Source organism: Scyliorhinus torazame, chromosome 17, assembly GCF_047496885.1.
Source record: "Scyliorhinus torazame isolate Kashiwa2021f chromosome 17, sScyTor2.1, whole genome shotgun sequence".
NCBI lineage: Eukaryota > Metazoa > Chordata > Chondrichthyes > Carcharhiniformes > Scyliorhinidae > Scyliorhinus > Scyliorhinus torazame.
The window spans coordinates 122,993,639-123,013,823 of NC_092723.1; the positions used below are offsets into that span (position 1 = coordinate 122,993,639).

General features: G+C 52.1%; 1 protein-coding gene across 2 annotated transcripts in view; it reads left to right on the forward strand.

Annotated features, from left to right (window-relative positions):
- The window catches only part of LOC140394121 (complement C1q tumor necrosis factor-related protein 1-like), a 65,754-nt gene that overhangs the window by 17,064 nt on the left and 28,505 nt on the right, over window positions 1-20,185 (forward strand). The window contains exon 2 of one of the 2 annotated variants that reach the window (XM_072480994.1): window positions 13,949-14,052. The exons of the other annotated variant lie outside the window; for it this stretch is intronic. The gene's annotated coding sequence lies outside the window, so the exon portion shown is untranslated. The remainder of the gene's footprint in view (window positions 1-13,948; window positions 14,053-20,185) is intronic. 2 annotated transcript variants of the gene reach the window in all.

Sequence of the window (20,185 nt, forward strand, 5' to 3'; positions counted from 1 at the left end):
CTAGGAAGTCCAGCCCGTCCAGGAACTGTTCCATCTTCGAGTCCCCCTCCAATAGAAGGTTGCAAGGACTCTGGTGATCTCCTCTGGAGCCGTGACCACCCGTCCCTTCTTGTCCCTGATCTGCGCTATCTCTCGTGCGGCCGCCTGCTTCCTCAGCTGGGTGCCACTAGGCAGTTGGTCTTGTCCCCCATGTTCATAAAAGGTCCCCCTGTCCAGCAGAGCTGGCTCACTGCTTTCCCAGTGGAGAGCAGGTCAAATTCCATTTGCAATTTTTTCCTCTCTGCTAGCAGCTCCATATTCGTGGCCAGTATGCAGTCGATCAATCGCTGCCTGGCCGTCTTTTCTCCCCTGTCTCTATGATACCTGTATAAGCTATTATCTCCTCCCCAGTCACTGCCTTCAGTGCCTCCCAGAATGTGGAGGGGGAGACCTCCCTGTTCTGGTTACAGTTTATGTATCGGTCGATGGCGAGTGTCATCCTTTCACAAAATGCCTTGTTGGTGAGGAGGGCTGTTTCCAGCCTCCATGGGGGGCACTGGGCCCAGCTTGTCTCCAAACTCACATACATGTAGTGTGGTGCGTGGTCCAAGATTACTATTGTGGTGTATTCCACCACTACTACCGCTGGAAGCACCAACTTTCCAACCACAAGGAAGTCTGTTTGGGAATAGTTCCTGGGGATGTGGGAGAAGAAGGAGAACTCCTACTCCCTCAGGTGGTTGAACCTCCACAGGTTCCATGGACCCAGGTGCTCCAAGAAGATTCCATAGCCATCCTGATTTAGCACCTGTTTTTGGGCAAGACCTCTCTACCTTCAGGTCCAGGACACAATTAAAATCTCCCCCCATAATTAGTTGGTGAGAGTCAATGTCGGAGACCTCTGCTACTGTCCTTTTAATGAACTTGGCGTCGTTCATCTTGGGGCTTACATACACTAATACCACCGGAGCCCCTTCCAGATCCCCACTTACCATTGTGTATTGTCTCATTGGGACAGTCACCTTGTTGGTTGCTGTGAAGGCTACCCTCTTTCTGAGTAGTATTGCCACCCTCTTGGCCTCATGTCATAGCTCGCCTGATATGCGTGTCTCACCCAGTTTTTCCTTGCACTCATCTGGTCTTTAGCTCTTTGATGCGTCTCCTGGAGAAAGATTACGTTGACCCTCAGGCTTTTCAGGTGGACGAAGACTCGGGATCTTTTGACTGGGCCATTACGTCCTCTCACATTCCAGGTGACTATCCTGATGGAGGGCTTCTGTCCCCCCCCCCATCCTCCTATGGGTCAGTTAAATTTACTTCACGGACATGCCCCTGCAAAAGGTTTGTCTTTGTTCTTGACCCGTCCAAGATGACCGCCGACATCTTCCTCTTTCCACCCACCCCCATGTGTGAGCTGTGTGACAGCATTCTACCCTCCTCCGCCCCCCTCCTCCCTTAAGCTACCTAGCTGGGGCTTGCAGAGGAGCAGCCTTGACACCCAAGGAGGAGTGCCAGTCCCCTCCTCGTCCCACTGGCCTGGTCCCACTGCACGAAGGGTCCCGCCCTATGGCCCTAACCCCCGATTAGCTCTGTATGATAGTTTGCAGTGACAATACATATGATGCTTTCCCAGTAAACTATTGCGAAACAAAATATAGACGGGTTACCCCGGTCAACGGGAGCATAAGATCATGGGAGTAGAAAAGATATAGAGAAGCGAGGCAAAAACACAAACAAAAAGCCAAACAAAGCACAAAAGCAACAAAGAAAAAGAAATGACTCCCATGTACAATATCTGAAGACTTGCTAATTGCTGCTTCTCACTAAGATTTATATTTTCAATATCTAATATGCAACACAAAGTTATCACGATATTTGAATACCTCATAAAACTCAAAGCACCAAGATTGCGTGGGATAATAGGTAAGTAGTCAAAAGGACAAGATTGAAGTCAATGGAATAGTATCTTGAGAATCGTGTGCAGTGTCAAACTATGAGTCCATTACGCACTCCTGTCCATGCAATCTCTTTTTAAAAAAAAATAATTTTTATTAAAGTTTTCACAAAATATCAACAACAAAATGTAAAAGGAACCCAATAGAATTAAATACAAAACTGAAACATAAATAATATATTAACACCCGCCAAAACACATAGCAAACATAGCAAATATATACACCCCCTCAGATCCCCCAGTGTAGACAAACAAAAATAAAATAGAACCTCCCCCCCCCAGTTGCTGCTGCTGCTGACCATTGTCTACCGTTCTGCCAGGAAGTCCAAGAACGGTTGCCACCACCTGAAGAACCCTTGTACCGATCTCCTTAAGGCAAATTTCACCTTCTTCAATTTAATAAACCCCGCCATATCATTGATCCAGGATTCCACGCTTGGGGGCCTCGCATCCTTCCACTGAAGAAGAATCCTTCGCCAGGCTACCAGGGACGCAAAGGCCAGAATACCGGCCTCTTTCACCTCCTGCACTCCCGGCTCCTCTGCAACCCCAAATATTGCGAGCCCCCAGCCCGGTTTGACCCTGGATCCTACCACGCTCGACACCGTCCTCGCTACGCCCTTCCAAAATTCCTCCAGCGCTGGACATGTCCAGAACATATGGGTGTGGTTTGCTTTGCTCCCTGAGCACCTAACACACCTGTCCTCACCCCCAAAATGACCGGCTCATCCTTGTCCCGGTCATGTGTGCCCTGTGCAGCACCTTAAATTGTATGAGGCTGAGCCTCGCGCAGGAAGAGGAAGAGTTCACCCTCCCTAGGGCATCTGCCCACGTCCCCTCCTCGATCTCCTCCCCCAACTCCTCCTCCCACTTACTTTTCAGCACCTCCATCGAGGCCTCCTCCTCCTCTTGCATCACCTGGTATGTTGTCGAGATCTTCCCCTCTCCAACCCACCCCCCCGAGAGCACCCTGTCCTGTACCGTGCGTGGCGGCAGCAGTGGGAATTCCACCACTTGCCGCCTGACAAACGCCCTTACCTGTAGATACCTAAAGGCGTTTCCCGGGGGGAGCCCGTACTTCTCCTCCATCTCACCCAGGCTTGCGAACTTCCCATCCACAAACAGGTCCCCCAACCTTCTTATCCCTGCCCTGTGCCACCCCAAAAACCCTCCATCTATTCTCCCTGGGACAAACCGGTGGTTCCCCCGTAACGGGGTCCACACCGAGGCCCCCACTTCCCACCTGTGCCACCTCCATTGCCCCCAAATTTTGAGGGCAGCCGCCACCACTGGGCTCGTGGTATACCTCATTGGAGGGAGCGGCAGCGGCACCATTGCCAGCATCTCCAGCCTCTTCCATGCCGCCCCCCTCCCCCTCCATCACCCACTTGTGCACCATTGCCGCATTGGCGGCCCAGTAGTACTCACAGAGGTTGGGCAGCGCCAGCAGCCCCCCCATCCCTACTCCGCTCCAGGAACACCCTTCTCACCCAAGGAGTCCCTCGCGCCCACACAAACCCCGTTATGCTCCTGTGACCCGCCTAAAGAAGGCCTTCGGGATAAGAATGGGGAGGCACTGGAACAGGAACAAAAACCTTGGGAGCACCGTCATCTTGAATGACTGCACCCTACCCGCCAGGGACAGCGGCAACGCGTCACACCTCTGAAACTCGTCCTCCATTTGCTCCACCAGCCTCGTGAAATTAAGCCTATGCAGGGCCCCCCAGCTCCTGGCCACCTGGACCCCCAAATGCCTGAAGCTCCTCTTCGCCCTTTTTAGTGGGAGCTCGCCAATCCCCCTCTCCTGGTCCCCTGGGTGAACCACAAACAACTCGCTCTTCCCCATGTTGAGCTTGTACCCTGTGAAATCCACGAACTCCCTGAGGATCCTCATTACCTCTGGCATTCCCCCCACCGGGTCTGCCACATATAGCAGCAAGTCGTCCGCATAGAGCGACACCCTATGCTCTTCCCCACCGCGCACCAGCCCCCTCCAGTTCCTCGACTCCCTCAGTGCCATAGCCAGGGGTTCAATCGCCAGCGTGAAGAACAGGGGGGACAAGGGACACCCCTGTCTCGTCCCTCGGTGCAACCGAAAGTACTCAGACCTCCTCTTGTTCGTGGCCACATTCACCATCGGGACCTCGTACAACAGCCTAACCCACCTGACGAACCCCTCCCCAAACCTGAACCTCTTCAGCACCTCCCACAAGTACCCCCACTCTACCCTATCGAAGGCCTTGTCAGCGTCCATCGCCGCCACTATCTCCACCTCCCTCTCCCTCGCCGGCATCATAATAACGTTCAGGAGCCTCCGCACATTCGCGTTCAACTTCCTCTCCTTCACGAACCCTGTCTGGTCTTCGTGGATGACCTGCAGCACCCAATCCTCAATTCTCGTGGCTAAGACCTTCGCCAGCACTTTGGCATCTACATTTAACAATGAAATTGGCCTGTAAGACCCACACTGCAGGGGATCCTTGTCCCGCTTCAGGATCAAGGAGATCGGTGCCCGGGACATCACTGGAGGCAACAACCCCCCCTCCCTTGCCTCATTGAAGGTCCTAACCAGCCACGGGCCCAACAGGTCCACATACCTTTTGTAAAATTTGACCGGGAAACCGTCCGGCCCCGGTGCCTTCCCCGCCTGCATGCTCCCTATCCCTTTGGCCAGCTCCTCCAACCCAATCGGGGCCCCTAATCCCGCCACCAGTCCCTCCTCCACCTTCGGGAACTTCAGTTGGTCCAGAAAGCGGCCCATCCCTCCCTCCTCCAGTGGGGGCTCGGACCGATACAGTTCCTCATAAACGTCCCTGAACACCCCATTGATGCCAACCCCACTCCGCACCATACTCCTCCCCCCCCCATCTTTAACTCCCCCGATCTCCCTAGCTGCGTCCCGCTTCCGAAGCTGATGCGCAGGCATCCGACTTGCCTTTTCCCCATATTCATAATTCGCCCCCGGGCCTTCCTCCACTACGTCTCCGCCTTCCTGGTGGTCAACTGGTCGAATTCGGCCTGGAGGCTACGCCTCTCCCTCAACAACCCTCCTCCGGCACCTCTGCATACCTCCTGTCTACCCTCACCATTCCCCCACCAGCCTCTCCCTCTCCCTCTGCTCTCTCCTCTCCTTGTGGGCCGTAATGGAGATCAGCTCTCCCCTAACCACCGCCTTCAGCGCCTCCCAGACCATCCCCACTTGGACCTCACCATTATCGTTGGCCTCCAGGTACCTCTCTATGCTTCTTCGACCCGCTCGCTTACCTCCTCGTCCACAAACAGCCCCACCTCAAAGCGCCACAACGGGCGCTGGTCCCTCTCCTCCCCCAGCTCTAGGTCTACCCAATGCGGGGCGTGATCCGAAATGGCTATCGCCGAGTACTCGGTATCCTCTACTTTCGCAATCACGCCCTGCTCATAACAAAAAAGTCGATACGGGAATAGGCCTTATGAACATGCGAGAAGAATGAAAATTCCCTAGTACCCGGCGTTGCAAATCTCCAAGGGTCCACCCCTCCCATCTGGTCCATAAACCCCCTCAGCACTTTAGCCGCCGCTGGCCTTCTACCCGTCCTAGACCTGGAACGATCCAGTGCCGGATCCAACACCGTGTTAAAGTCACCCCCCATTATCAGGCCCCCCACTTCCAAGTCCGGGATCCGACCAAACATGCGCCGCATAAAACCCGCATCGTCCCAGTTCGGGGCGTACACGTTGACCAGCACCACCCTTTCCCCTTGCAGCTTACCACTTACCATTACATACCTGCCTCCATTGTCTGTCACAATGCTCGACGCCTCGAACGACACCCTCTTCCCCACCAAGAACGCCACCCCCCGATTTTTGGAAGCCAGCCCAGAATGAAACACCTGGCCTACCCACTCCTTCCTCAATCTTACCTGGTCTGCCACCTTCAGGTGTGTCTCCTGGTGCATGACCACATCCGCATTCAGCCCCTTCAGGTGTGTGAACACCTGGGCCCGCTTAACCGACCCATTCAGCCCCCTTAAGTTCCAGGTTATCAGCCGGATCAGGGGGCTACCCGCTCCCCTCCCCCGCCGACTAGCCATAACCCCTCCTCGGCCAGCCACGCGCCCATGCCCCACACCCGGCCCATTCCTCACGGCGGCAGACCCCCGTCCCAACCCCCTCTACTCGCTCTTGCTCCCCCTTGACCATACCAGCAGCATCCCGGTTCTCCCCCCCCCTCCCCCCGGTTCCAATGCTGAAATTAATCACAGAGCAATCAAATGATGTTCGGAAAGTGTCTTCAAAAGAAATAACTACATTTACAAAACAATTCAACTCTGTAGCTAATACAACCGTACCATTCTCACTCCTCTGGCGCCAAACCACTGTCATACAATTGCGAAGTACAATGTGACTTTGCAGCCTTTCCACAGGTTCCATATTATGTTGCATTGCATTTATACTAAATAAGAGTGCAAATAGCATTTAAAAAAATTCTACTTGTTGTTTAAGGTGCAAAATCAACAGAAAGATCAAGCGGAAGAATGTAATTAATAAATAAGAAACTCTAACAGCAAACAAAGAGTGTGACAATCTCATGTGTAGTCATTTCTAGAAGCACCTATTGGTTTGGGTTTCCATAAATATCCTTTATGGGAAAAGCCCTTTATGCTGTTTCACTGGGATTTCAATGGATGTTTTTTGACAAAGTTACATGGATGATCGGAAATCCTCACTTCCAGGGAACTGTTAATCCCCGCAGGGTGACCAGTTTCTGCTAGATTTAAAACCGGATGGTGCAGGGTGGAGTGAACCTAGGAAGGAGCAAAGATTTGTCAAACACATCTTTAAGTAACCTCTTGGGGACAAATAGGGATTTAATTCCAATTTGCTGGAATGATAAAACCCTGGGCGCGATTCTCTGATGCCGTGCCGGTTTGGAGAATCGCCTGCCGCGGCAGCTTTCCATGCGACGCCGGTCCGACGCCCTCCCACGATGCACCCAAGTGGCGAGATCGGCCCCATCGAGTTCTGCGCGGCGCAGGTCGGAGAATCGCCCGAGACGCCCAAAATGGTGATTCTCCGCTACCCCCGCTATTCTCCGGCCCGAATGGGCCGAAGTCCCGACGGCGTGACCCCAGTTCACGCCGTCGCCGTTCACACCTGGTAAATAAAGTCGCCAGCCAGTCATGCTGGCTGATGCTGAGCAGTGAGGAGGTGAACGGACTGTTCCGGAGCTCCTGCAGACCGGGTCGGCTTCCCCGAGAACGCTGCGGCCAACGGGGGGTGGAAGGGGAGGTGAGGGAGGGAGTGGAGGTGGGAGGGGGGGTGAGGGAGGGAGTGGAGGTGGGAAGGGGGGTGAGGGAGGGAGTGGAGGTGGGAAGGGGGTGAGGGAGGGAGTGGAGGTGGGAGGGGGGTGAGGGAGGGAGTGGAGGTGGGGGGGTGAGGGAGGGAGTGGAGGTGGGAAAGGGGTGAGGGAGGGAGTGGATATGGGAAGGGGAGGGAGGGAGTGGAGGTGAGAGTGGGAGGGAGGGTGTGGAGGTGGGAGGGGGAGAGAGGGAGTGGAGGTGGGGAGGGTGAGGAGGGAGTGGAGGTGGGAGGGGGGAGGGAGGGAGTGGAGGTGGGAGGCGGGTGAGGGAGGGAGTGGAGGTGGGAGGGGAGGTGAGGGAGGGAGTGGAGGTGGGAGGGGGGATGAGGGACGGAGTGGAGGTCGGGGGGTGAGGGAGGGAGTGGATGTGGGAGGGGAGGGAGGGAGTGGAGGTGAGAGTGGGAGGGAGGGTGTGGAGGTGGGAGAGGGAGAGAGGGAGTGGAGGTGGGGAGGGTGAGGGAGGAAGTGGGAGGGGGGAGGGAGGGAGTGGAGGTGGGAGGGGGGTGAGGGAGGGAGTGGAGGTGGGAGGGGAGGTGAGGGAGTAGTGGAGGTGAGAGGGGGGATGAGGGACGGAGTGGAGGTCGGGGGGTGAGGGAGGGAGTGGAGGTGGGAGGGGGGTGAGGACCCGATGGCACCGGAGCTAACGCAAACGAAGGGGAGGAGGAGGAGGAGGAGGCGGATGGTGGCATCAGGGTGGGGGGAGAGGCACAGGACACAGTCATGGCCCGGGTGCTGGTTACGTCCAGGAGGCTGCACGACGCGACGCTTACAGCAGGTAGAGTTTGGAGCAGCCGAGGGGCTGGACGGTTGGAGGGCAGCCCAGGCTCCTCCCCCCCCCCCCCCCCCCCCCCCCCCCACCGCACCCCCGTACCTCCGCACCTCGTACACGGCGCCAATTCCACATCACCTTACCACTGCGGCACTACGGGATTGCACTACATTGATGATTGTGTAAGCGGGTGTGATCAGTGCCATGTTGAATGATGACCGCCCGCTCTGCGATGAGCTGTGAGCTGAGATTCGCCAGCCAAGGTCTGACTCATGGCTATAGGTGAACCATCCACCCCGGTGGTCACAGCCTTCGTAACGGACATTTCATCACGTGCCTGTGTGGGGTAGCTGGCGTCGGAGTGCCGAGGACTACGGTGTCCGATTTTGGGAGGCGGGGAGGAAAGGGACAGCACATCCGGCACCGACGTTGAACCGCTCGTAAACCTCAGCGCCACTCGGTCACCCTCACGAGCCCCCTGGCACTGGACATAGCACAGAGTCTTACACGTTAAGTTCAACAGTGAGTTTAATTGTGAAATTCACATACACATGCCCTACCCCCTACAACTAAACTGTGCCCTGCACCCGTGCCAACTTACTATGTTTCTAACTTCTTTGCCTTACAGGCCCTACCACTACATCTAGGTGTCTCACCGGATGGTACAGCAGGAGAGGAGGTGGACTGCTGAGAATCACACCCTGCGACATGGCTCCCCGTCGGCACGCGTTTCCTGTGGTGGCCCGGCTTCGATGGGTGGGGCTGCTCGGCGGGCGTGGTGCCACGCTGTCCTGCCCGCTGCCCAACAGATGCGCCAGGGACGGAACGGGGGGAGGGCCGAGTGTTCAGGGACGCCCCTTGCTGGAGGTACCGGGACGGGCCCCAGAACCTCCTCCTCCCTCGGGGAGCCCGGTGGCCCTCGGGCCTCACTGTGGGACGGAGGTGCGGTCGGAGACGTACCCCGTCGCACCACCGACACATGGCACTGCCAGTCCTGGGAGGCCTGCAGCGGTATCGACCATGGTCCGAATGCTCGCAGAGATGGAGCCCAGCGACTGCGACATTCCTGCCAGGGACTGTGCGATCTCAACCTGTGACTGCGCTATGCCATCCATCACGTGCGCCAGGCGGTCCATGTTCTCCGCGATTGACTGGTGGAACAATGCCATGGCCTGCTGGGATCGGGCCATGGCATGGTGAGACTCGGCCAGGGCCCGGAGCGCAGCGGCAATGTCCTGTTGGCTCTGGCGCATGGCTACCTGTGAGAGGGCAGCCCTCTCCTGGTCCATGGATGATGCGTGCACGTGAAGCCCGACGCCTTGCAGAACCTGACCAATGGCTGAAACCGTTTCACCCATTGCCTTCACCGCGGACGCCACCCATGCGGTGTCGGCCTGGGTGGCTGCAATGAGCGGCACCACTCCCTGCTCCTGGACACGAATGGACGCCTCCTACTGCGTGTGCAAGGCCTGGAAGATGGCCCTCATCCCGTTATTCAGTCCCTGGGTGTCCACCTGCATCGGGTGTCCGGGTGGGTCAAGTACATCCAGGAACCCGGGAACCGTCTGGGCGGCAGCTGGTTGCTGGGCCTGTGCTGCCCTCCGACCGTCCAACCCCTCGGCTGCTCCAAACTCCACCTGCTGTATCGGCTCGGCTGTGTGGTGCGCACCAGACCGTGACCCGGGAGCCTCATCACTTATTTACCCAACCGAGGTGAGTGTCTCTGCGATGGTGAACGGTGTGGGAGACAGCATTGCCGCTAGCTCTAGGTCATCGTCCGTAAAGAAGTCTGGTGTGTCCTGGTCACCCTCATGGCCCGGTGCAGGGTGCATGCGGCCCATGTCATGTTGCCCTCCAGGTGATTCCGTGGACTGTGTGGCCGTCCTCTGTGCATCACCGTCCACTGTCCCCGTCCTGTCCCCGTCACTGTCATGGCTCATGGCCCTACCTTCGGGCAATGCACGGCCATCACTTTCGTCACTGTCCGTCCTGTGCCCCTCAGTATTGTCTCTATCTGTCCTCTGTACGTCCCCCTCCAGCGTTCCGGACTGAGAGGATGGCCCTCCTGTCCGACCTCCTGCCACCCTCTGGCGTGCGTCCCTGGATGCGGTTGAGGTTGGAGATGGCCGGCTGTGTCTTGGCCGAGACGACCCTGGACGTTCGGCGGCTGGCCCTGGGGAACACAACGATACGGGGTTCGTTAGACACGCTGAGCCGGGTGTATGGTGGTGGTGGGGGCAGTGTGTGAGGGGGAGGGATTGAGGGTGCAGTGGCCAGAGTGCGAGGGGGGAGGGGATCGGGGGTGCAGTGGCCAGAGTGTGAGGGGGGAGGGGATCGGGGGTGCAGTGGCCAGAGTGTGAGGGGGGGCGAGGACGGACTGAGTGGGGGGGGGGCGAAGGACATGCAGGGTTGTCTCACTTGCTTCCGTGCCTCTGACCTGGCATGGCGCGACCTCCCGGGTGGCGGATCCCCCAGCGAAGCTCAGGGCCCTCTGCTCGTGACGGTTTAGGGGGTGCAGCACAGGCGAACCCCCTCCGGTTCTCATACGCTCACGATGGTTGTGAGCTGTCTTGTCTGGGGGGTGGGATGTTGGATAAAGCATCACAATTAGGCGGGTATCATCAGGGCGTGCAGATATCTATATTAATGCTGGGTGGGGAGACAGTTGGAGCCACGCCATGGCATCTCCCCAGGGGGTCGTGGTGCTCATGTGGGCCGAGTACAACGTTGGGCACCCTGACCACCGCCCCCCTACTCCCCCCCCCTCGTGCCTGGGGGGGGGTGGGGGTGGTGGGTTGGTTGTGACCCGGGGGCACCCTCGTGGCACTTACCCTGGCAGCCCAAGTGAGGTTGTGCAGCTTCTTCCTACACTGCTCCCCGGACCCGGGGGGGGGGGGGGGGGGGGGGGGGGGGTGCCCCACAGCACTGATCGTACCTCCCCATCTTGATTTGCCCAGAGTTTTCTCCCCTTCTGGCCTCATGTTGAAGTATAGGCCGGAATGCTCCGGCCGTTCACTGGTGGGGGGGGGGATTCTCTGGTCCCAACGGCAGTGAACCCCTACCTGAGGGTTTCCCGATGCCGTGGAGTGGCTTTAATGGGAATTTCCATTGACAGCGGCGGGAGCAGAGAATCCCGCCGCCAGCGAACAACACGCGGGAAACACGCGGCTGGGAGGCCGGAGGATCCCACCCATAGCCTCACGGGTGCTGCAGGATGGTCAGTGCCTCAGCAGAGTGTCCATCCTCCATGCGTTCACACCAAGAGAGGGGATGTGGATGGATGAGGAAGGCCATAGAAAGTACCAAAGCTGAGCCTTGCCATGTCCTCACCTGATACTCACATCTGTACGTTTACCAGCCGAGGTTGCTGAATAGCAATCAGATAGCACGGCACCCTGGATTATTGTTTGCTCCCTACTCTAGAGTGTAGCACCAAGTGAGACCTGAAAGTTAGCGTAGAACTCAACCTAACCTGGGACGATAAAAGAGGGGAACATGAGACATAAAAAAATAAAAGCAGGAGTTGACCATATGGTCCGTCCAGTCTGCTCCATCATTCAATAAGATCATGGCTGTTCCTGAGCTTCAACTCCATTGTCACGCTCACTCCCCATATCCCCTAATACCCTGAGAGACCACAAATCTGACCCAATCTTAAATATGTTCAATGATGGAACACCCATAAGCCTCTGGTGCAGAGAATTCTACAGAATCACAACCCTTTCAATGAAGTGATTTCCTTCTCAATTCAGTCCTAAATGATCGGCCCCTTAATTGAGACTGTGCCCCCATGTTTTACATTCCTTGGCCAGTGGAAACAATGGCTCAGCGTCCACCCTCTCAAGATCCTTCAAAAAGTTGTATGTTTCAATGAGATTATCTCTCATTCTCCTGAACTCCAGAGGATATAAATTCATAAGATATGGGAGCAGGATTAGGCCATTTGACCCATCGAGTCTGCTCCACCATTTGATCATGGCTGATCTCATCCTGGCCTTAACTCCACCGTCCTGCCCATTCCCCATAACCCTTCAACCCATTACCTGTCGTGTTATTCACCCTGGGGTAACACGGACTGCAACAGGATGCAGATGAACTGTAAAGCATACACCAAACGTAGGCGTTGGTTCAATACGATTTATTGAACTTCTGTAACAATGCACACAGCTGGCTGTGGGTTGACCCTCTACTACTCTAAGTGTACTAACTCTAACTTACTAGACCAGGCTAGCTCTGATCCACGTGTAGAAGGTGCTGACTGACATATACACCCTGACTGTCACTACAGTTGTCACCAATGGAAAGAGGCGGAGTGCTGATGCCTCGCGTGTTTTATAGTTGGAAGCCCCCCTCTAGTGTTCTGTCTGGTGATTGGTTGTGTTCTTTCCTGTATGTTGATTGGCTAACCTGGGTGTCTGTCACTGCCTGTTTTTACCTCATGATGTGCATGGGTGCATATTATGACATTACCAATTAAAAATCTGGCTAATTCCTCCTTAAATTTACTCACTTTCCCAGCATCCAACCCACCCTGGAGTAGCAAATTCCACAGTTTCACATCCCTTTGGGAGAAGAAGTTTCTCCTCAACTCTGTTTTAAATTTGCTACCTCATATTCTAAGACTATGCCCTCTCACTCTAGAATGCCCCAGGAGAGGAAGCATCTGCTCCACGTCGACTTTATCCCATACTTTTTATCATCTCGTATACCTCAATTTGATCTCAATATAAGCCCAATTTTCTCAACCTCTCATCCGTAGTGGTCCCTCATCCCAGGATCACTGCAGTGAACCTTCGCTATACTGCCTGCAATGAAATTATATCCTTTCTGAAATGTAGAGACCAAAATTGCACACGATGAGGGAAAGGGACAAGGGAAGGGAGGGAAGTACGAGGTTGGAAAGAGAAAGGATGCAAATTGAATATAGGGAAGGGGGTGGGGGAAGGAAAGGAGCAGAAGGGAACGGGGAGGGGATGGAAAGTGAAGTGGAGGGAGGGGAGAGTAAGTGGGAACATGGCAATTTCCAAAGAATGAACACATCCCAAAGTAGGATTGATTTTCCAAAATCCTACCTCACCCAACCTCTTCCACTACCAACCATTTAGGGCACATTGCCATTTAACTTCATCACATCTTCAAGGTTCCCTCATTCTAACACTGCTAACACCCTCTAAATTATCCTGGTGGGTTAGCATTAATAAAGTTGTCTAAAATTTAACTTGCTTAATGCATAATAAATATTATATCGTTCAATAACTCTCATGGGCTAAAGTATTTTTCTAATCAGACTTACCTTAATAGGAATGATTACACCATCAGATAATATACAGAGCGTAATGTGATTCTAGTACCAATTTGCAAAATTTGGAATAATGCCAGCAATATGCTTATTTTAGAATACACAGTCTGAGTAGATCTGACTATATATTCAGCCTGCAGATGTGCAGTTTACATCAAGGAGATTACTGCCAGTTTGGCTCATTTCGTAGCTCTCTCGCCTCTGGGTCAGAATGGTCATTGGTTCTAAGTTCTGCTTCAGCGACTTGAGCACATCATCTGGGCTGACATTTCACTGTGGGACTGAGGGGTACTGCAAGGAAGGTGCTCTAGAAAAGCAACCTTTCTTTTCTTTTTACACCTACCCATGTGCAGTTGCACTGAAAGGTCAGCCATTCTTTCAGAGCAGCAGTCAGGCAGCTTAGGTCAACGATTCCGCTGGCCCCATATTAGGCGCAAATGCAACGATCTTCCCCATTGCTGAGCTCCATTGGGGAAGTGGGAACATAACCCTTCAAGTCACCTCCACCATATGATTAGATCATGGCTGGTCTATACCATTAGCTCATTTAGCTGACTTGGCTCCATCCTCTTTGATTTCTTTAACTAACAAAATTCTATCAATCTCAAGTCTTGCCAGTTTCAATTGACGTAGTGGCCGCAGCCAATGAGGGAGAGAGTTCCAGAATTCTACAACGCTTTGCACGGAGAAGAGCTGAAGAAATAAGCAAAGTGGTGAGTGCTAAAGAAGTAAGTAAATAAGTGTAAACAGCTCCCCATGTTGGACGGACAATCAGGCCTGGGTTTTCGCTCCCAATTGGGAACACAGACTCGGGTGTGTCCTGCCTCAGCAATTTCGACACAGGCGAAAGTCACCCAGGAGCGATGATTTTCATTTTGGGCTGGCACGGGTCTCTGAAAGTCAGGTCAGGAGACTCGGGAACAAATACAATGCCTGCTGTGTACGGAGGCAGGCTTGGAAGAATGCTTGCCCCTTGGTACGCCAGCACTGTGTTGAAGTTTGCAAACCACAATAAAACATAAAACAGCCCTCCTGCCCTCACCCCTCACACTCCCTCAACCCCCACACACACTCCATGGTAATCCACGTCTCTCTTCCCATCACCGTTTGCCCCCATACATATAATGCCACCTCATTCCCCCTTTCCCACCCATGATCCTTTATACTGCAATACCAACTTGGTGCCAACCCATCCCCCACTCACCCTTATATCTAATGTGCCAACTCACCCATCATGGGCATACCTCAGGTGTTGTATGAAGATTAAATAATATAAAATTCTTGCCTATTGCAGACTTTATTTAAAAATATTCAGTCTTAAAATTCCATTTATTACATTTACATTCCTTGAACTACAAAATCCCTCATAAGAAGAAACATTTCATTAAAGTGCATCACACTTTATAAAAACAAGCATTGGAATTGATCGTCCCACTCGAAACAATCTTGCAGTTGTCAACCAAACTGTGAAATGGTAGGCACCCTACTGTGATAATGGAAGGTTGTGAAATCAGTCATGCAGCACTAATATAGTAATGGTAACCCTCAAGCTTATGTCAACAGAGTGAAATTGCAAGCAATTATTTTTTTAAAGCACTTCAGATATTTCTTTAAGGTTTAAAGGGCAGGAGTTTAAATGTTTTGACAGCTTGACAGTTGTCTTTTCCAGTTAATTTTGACACCTTTGACTGTGGCTTTGACAATCCATTTTGACAAATTGGATAGTTCCAATGTGCTTGATAGCTAATTAATTTATGTACATTCATGTCTACTTTTAACAATCCTAAGCGGCATGTTATTTCTCCCAAGAGGTACCTGACATCCCCCAGAGGGTATCTGACCTCTGCCAAATGTGCCCCAGGATCATATCAAATGGGATAGCCTTCATATCCAAAAGGGTATCCCACCTTGCTAAAGGACTCCACAAAGTTTGTACCTGTTTGTACCAGGTCTAACCTGCTCATGTCATGTTTCACATACTTGGGACACCAAAATGAGAGGGGTGGAGGAAGCTGCTCTTATAAATGGGCAGGTGCCTCCACAAAACATGTTTGGGCAAAGTCTAATCCATTCCCATGCCCGCAAAAGTGATAGGTGGCATATCCGGGGGAGGCACTTCCAATTGTCAGCCTCCTCTGCCAGTTGTGCAATGAATTTTGAAAAATTTAGACGAGTGAGTTGTGATCTAATTGAAACATATAAATTGAGAAGGTTTGATAGAGAAGATAGTGTAAGGATGTTTCAATTTGCAGGAGAGACAGAATGATGAAACACAAATTACGGATTAGAGATCCACCGTTTAAGACGGAAATTAAGATTTTTTTCCTCGATCTTCGGGTCATTAACCCGTGGAATTCTCTTCCCAGGGAGCGTTGGAGGCTGAGTCATTGAATTTATTCAAGGCAGAGTTAGACATATTTTTGATGGAGAAAGGAGTCAAGGGTTCTTGGCGAGAAGATGGCAAAGTGGAGTTGAGGCACGACCAAGATCAGCCATGATCTAATCTGATGGATCAGCAGGCTCAAAGGGCTGAATGGCCTACTCATGCTCCTGAGTCCTATGTTCCAGACTTCATCGTGAGCTTCTGAGTAGAAGAGGCTGATAATGGAATTTGGCTCCTTGAAAAGGCTCTGGGGGTGCAATGGATTATTGGTAATGCAAATTTAATGGCAGTGAATTGATTTGATATCCCTTCTGAGTCTCTTTTCAATTCGCTTCCATGGGGTAGAAATTTGGGCATTGGCTTAAAATGGGCTGTTGTCACCTACTGTACTTATAGTCCAAGACCAATGTGACACCCTCAAAGTCATTTTGGCTTATGTATAACTTTTATTATGTGAAGATTGTAAATGGTAGAAATGCTCAGTAACTAGCATCTTTTAAGTAGTAAAACATTCTAACGTGCGTCACAGGAGCACAAATAGACTAAAATGTACACCAAGGGCAAAGAATATATATCGGAACAGATGACCAAAAGCTTAGGCAAAGAGATGGGTGTGAAGGAGAATATTAAATGAGAAGAGAGTTAGACAGGAGGAGAAGTTTAAAGAGTGTATTCCAGAGTTTTGGGTCTAGGTAGAGCCACCAATGATGGATCAATGGATATTAGGGATTTATTGTAAAAGGACATGATAGAATGGCGGAGCAGGCTCAATGGGCCAAATAGCCTAATTCTGCTCCTATATCTTACAAAATTATGACAGAAATGGAGGAGGGGGTGGATTTCAGGGGGATATGACAGGTTTGACGAAAACCAAGAGATACAGGAATAAGTGACCATAAGCGCAAAGATTTCATTGACTGGAAACTTAATTGCAGCTCAAGAGAAAAGCAACGATCCTGCAGCATTAAGCTCACAGCATAAAGTGTGCAGTTTGCACGTTATCCCCATGTCTGTGCGGGGTTCCTCCGGGTGCTCCGGTTTCCTCCCACAGTCTAAAGATGTGCAGGTTAGATTATGGGGTTATGGGGATAGGACGGGGTAGATGGGAGAGTTAGTATAGTGCTCTTTTGGAGAGTTGGTGCAGACTTGATGGGCTGAATGGCGTCCTACTGCACTGCAGAGATTTTATAATGAGGTATGATGAGAACATATGGAGTTTGGAAAGGAATATGGGTAGGTTAAGCGAGTGGAAAAAAATATGGCAAATGGAGTGTAATGTGGGAAAATGTGAACTCTTCCACTGTGACAGGAAGAATAGAAAACCAGAATATTATTAAATGGAGTGAGATTGCAGAACTCTTCAGTACAGGAGGATCTGAGTATCCTGGTACATTAATCACAAGAAAGTTAGCATGCAGGTACAGCAAGTAATTAGGGAGGAAAATGCAATGGTACTGTTTATTGCAAGTAGTGAAGTGTTGCTACAATTGTACAGGGCATTGGTGAGACATCTAATAATAATAAGAATCTTTATTAGTGCCACAAGAAGGCTTCATTAATGTTTACAGTTTTGGCCTCCGTATTTAACAAAGGATATAATTGTATTGGAAACAGTGGAGCGAAGGATCACTTAACTGATTCCTGGAATGAAGGGGGTGTCTTATGAGGAAAGGTTGGACAGGTTGGATCTGTATCCATTGGAGCTTGGAAGAGTGAGAGGTGATCTTTTTGAAACATATATGATCCTGAGGGGACTTGACAGGGTGGGGGGTGTTGAAAGAATGTTTCACCTTGTGGGAGAGACTAGAATTATGGGTCTCCCATTTAAAATGGGGACGAGGATAAATATTTTCTCAGAGGGTTGGTTGTTAGTCTGTAGAATTCTCTTCCCCAGAGAGGGATAGAGGCAGGTCATTGAATATTTTTAAGGTTGAACTGGATAAGTCCTTGGGTAACAAAGGATTCAAAGGTTATTGGGGGTGAGCAAATAAGTAAGGTTGAGGCCACAATCAGATTAGTCATGATCTTATCAAATGACAGAACTGGCTCGATGGACTGAATAGCCATCTCCTGCTCCTAAACTCACATGTTCATATATTTGTATGTAAAACTGCAGCATGTCTCCAGCAAATTATCCACAGGTGGGGAGATAATCTACAGAACAGATGGGAACCTGTTCAACATTTGCTGCCTTCAATCCAAAACCAAATCTACTGCAACCTCATTCTTTCTGGTTGTATCACAGCTTGGTATGGAGCCTGCTCTGCCCAAGACCGCAGGAAACTACAAAAAGTCGTGCATGTAGCCCAGTCCATCACGCAAACCAGCCTCCCATCCATTGACTCTATCTATAATTCCCGCTGCCTCAGAAAGGCAGCCAGCATAATTAAGGACCCCACGCACCCCGGACATACTCTCTTCCACCTTCTTCCATCAGGAAAAAGATACCAAAGTTTGAGGTCACGTACCAACCGACTCATGAACAGCTTCTTCCCTACTGCCATCAGACTTTTGAATGGACCTACATCGTATTAAGTTGATCCTTTCTCTACACCTTGCTATAACTGTAACATTATATTCTGCAGTCTCTCCTTCCTTCCTTATGTACGGTATGCATTGTTTGTACAGCATGCAAGAAGCAATACTTTTCACTGTATACTAATACATGTGACAATAATAAATCTAATCAAATTTTAAAAATCAAATCAAAAGAGCTTCATTGTGCAGATGACTCTTGTGTGCACACTCACTCACAAACTGAGCTCCAGGTCAATTTCAGCTCCTTCTCTAAAGCATAAAAGAAAATGGACCTTTCACTAAATATCCAGAAAACCTAAGGTTGTCTTCAACCAGCACCCACAGCAAAACATCTCCACCCCGCCCCCCACACCGCCACATTCCCCATCGATTAAGGTCAATCGAGAGATCCTGGAAAGTGCGGATAATTTTCCATATCTTGGGAGACTCCTCCCAAATGAAGGCAGATATAGAAGGCTCCAATGCACCAGCCCAGCCTTGAGCTGACTGAGGATAAAAGTTTATTTGAGTCTGAGGTTGATAGTTTATCAGGAAGCAGTGATTCCTGTGCTCCAGGTGTCTCACAACACTGGAGAAGCACCAACAGCAGTGCCTTCCCAGGATCCTTTAAATCTGGTGGCAAGAACCATGGTCTAACAGCAATATCATCTCCCTAACCAACTTTTCCAGCCTCGAGAGAAGCTGAAAATCACATCTGCTGGGCGGGACATATCGGTTGTATATCTGACACAAGAAGCCCGGATCAATTGCTCTGCTCAGAACTTGGTTGCTGCAGGAGACCCCCAAGAGGACAGCGGAAATATTCATGGATGTCCTCGGAAAAGATCATGGGAAACCCTGGCTTGTGACCTGACCAAACAAAATGTAGAAGGCTCATTCGGGAAGGGACCGGACACATCATAATCATAGAATTTACAGTGCAGATGGAGGCCATTTGGCCCATTGAGTCTACACCGGCCCCTGGAAAGAGCATCCTACATAAGCCCACACCTCCACCCTAATCCCGGTAACCTAGCAACTCCACCTAACCTTTGGACATTACAGGGCAATTTAGCATGGCCAACCCACTTAATCCGCATATCTTTGGCTGTGGGAGGAAAAGCGGAGCACCCAGAGGAAACCCACGCAGACATGGGGAGTAACCCAGGCCGGGAATCGAAACCGGGTCCCTGGCGCTGTGAAGCAACAGTGCGAAGCACTGTGCTACCGTACCGCCCCTAATGATATGGAGGGTCTTCATCGGGAATGTGAAAAGGTGAAGTCTACACGTCAGAGAGAGCACACGATTATCCAAACAAAATGTCTACCCAACCCTTCAGGCACCACCTACCTGCATGTGACATGGTCTGCAGATCGCACATTGGATTTATAAGCCATCTGACCCATTGAACCGGATTGCAAGTCATCGGGGGCGATTCTCCGATATTGAGGCCAACTGTTCACGGCGCAAACAGGGCCCGGACACAACCTATTCTGGCCCCCACAGGGGGCCAGCACTGCGCGGGAGCAGTTCACGCCGCTCCAGCGTCCTTCCACGGCGCCAAATGGGCGCCGCGCCAACCTGCGCATGCGCAGTTGGGACAGCCCAATCCTGCGCATGCGCAGGGAAAGTCTTACGCACGCCGACCCCTCACCAACATGGAGCCGGTGTTCTGGGGCCGCGTGCGGAAGGAGGTAGGCCCGGGGGGAGAGGCCAGCCCGCCGATCGGTGAGCCCTGATCGCGGGCCAGACCCCATCGGAGGCCACCCCGGTGAAGGAGCCCCCCTCCCCCCCCCCCCCCCCCCCCCCCCCACAGGCCGCCCCTCCAGCGTTCCCGCAGTGTTCCCGCCGGCTGCGACCAGCGGTGGACGGCACCGGCGGGAACCTTTTGTGTCATAGCGGCCGCTCGGCCCATCCGGTGGAGAATCGCCGCTCGCCGGTTCTC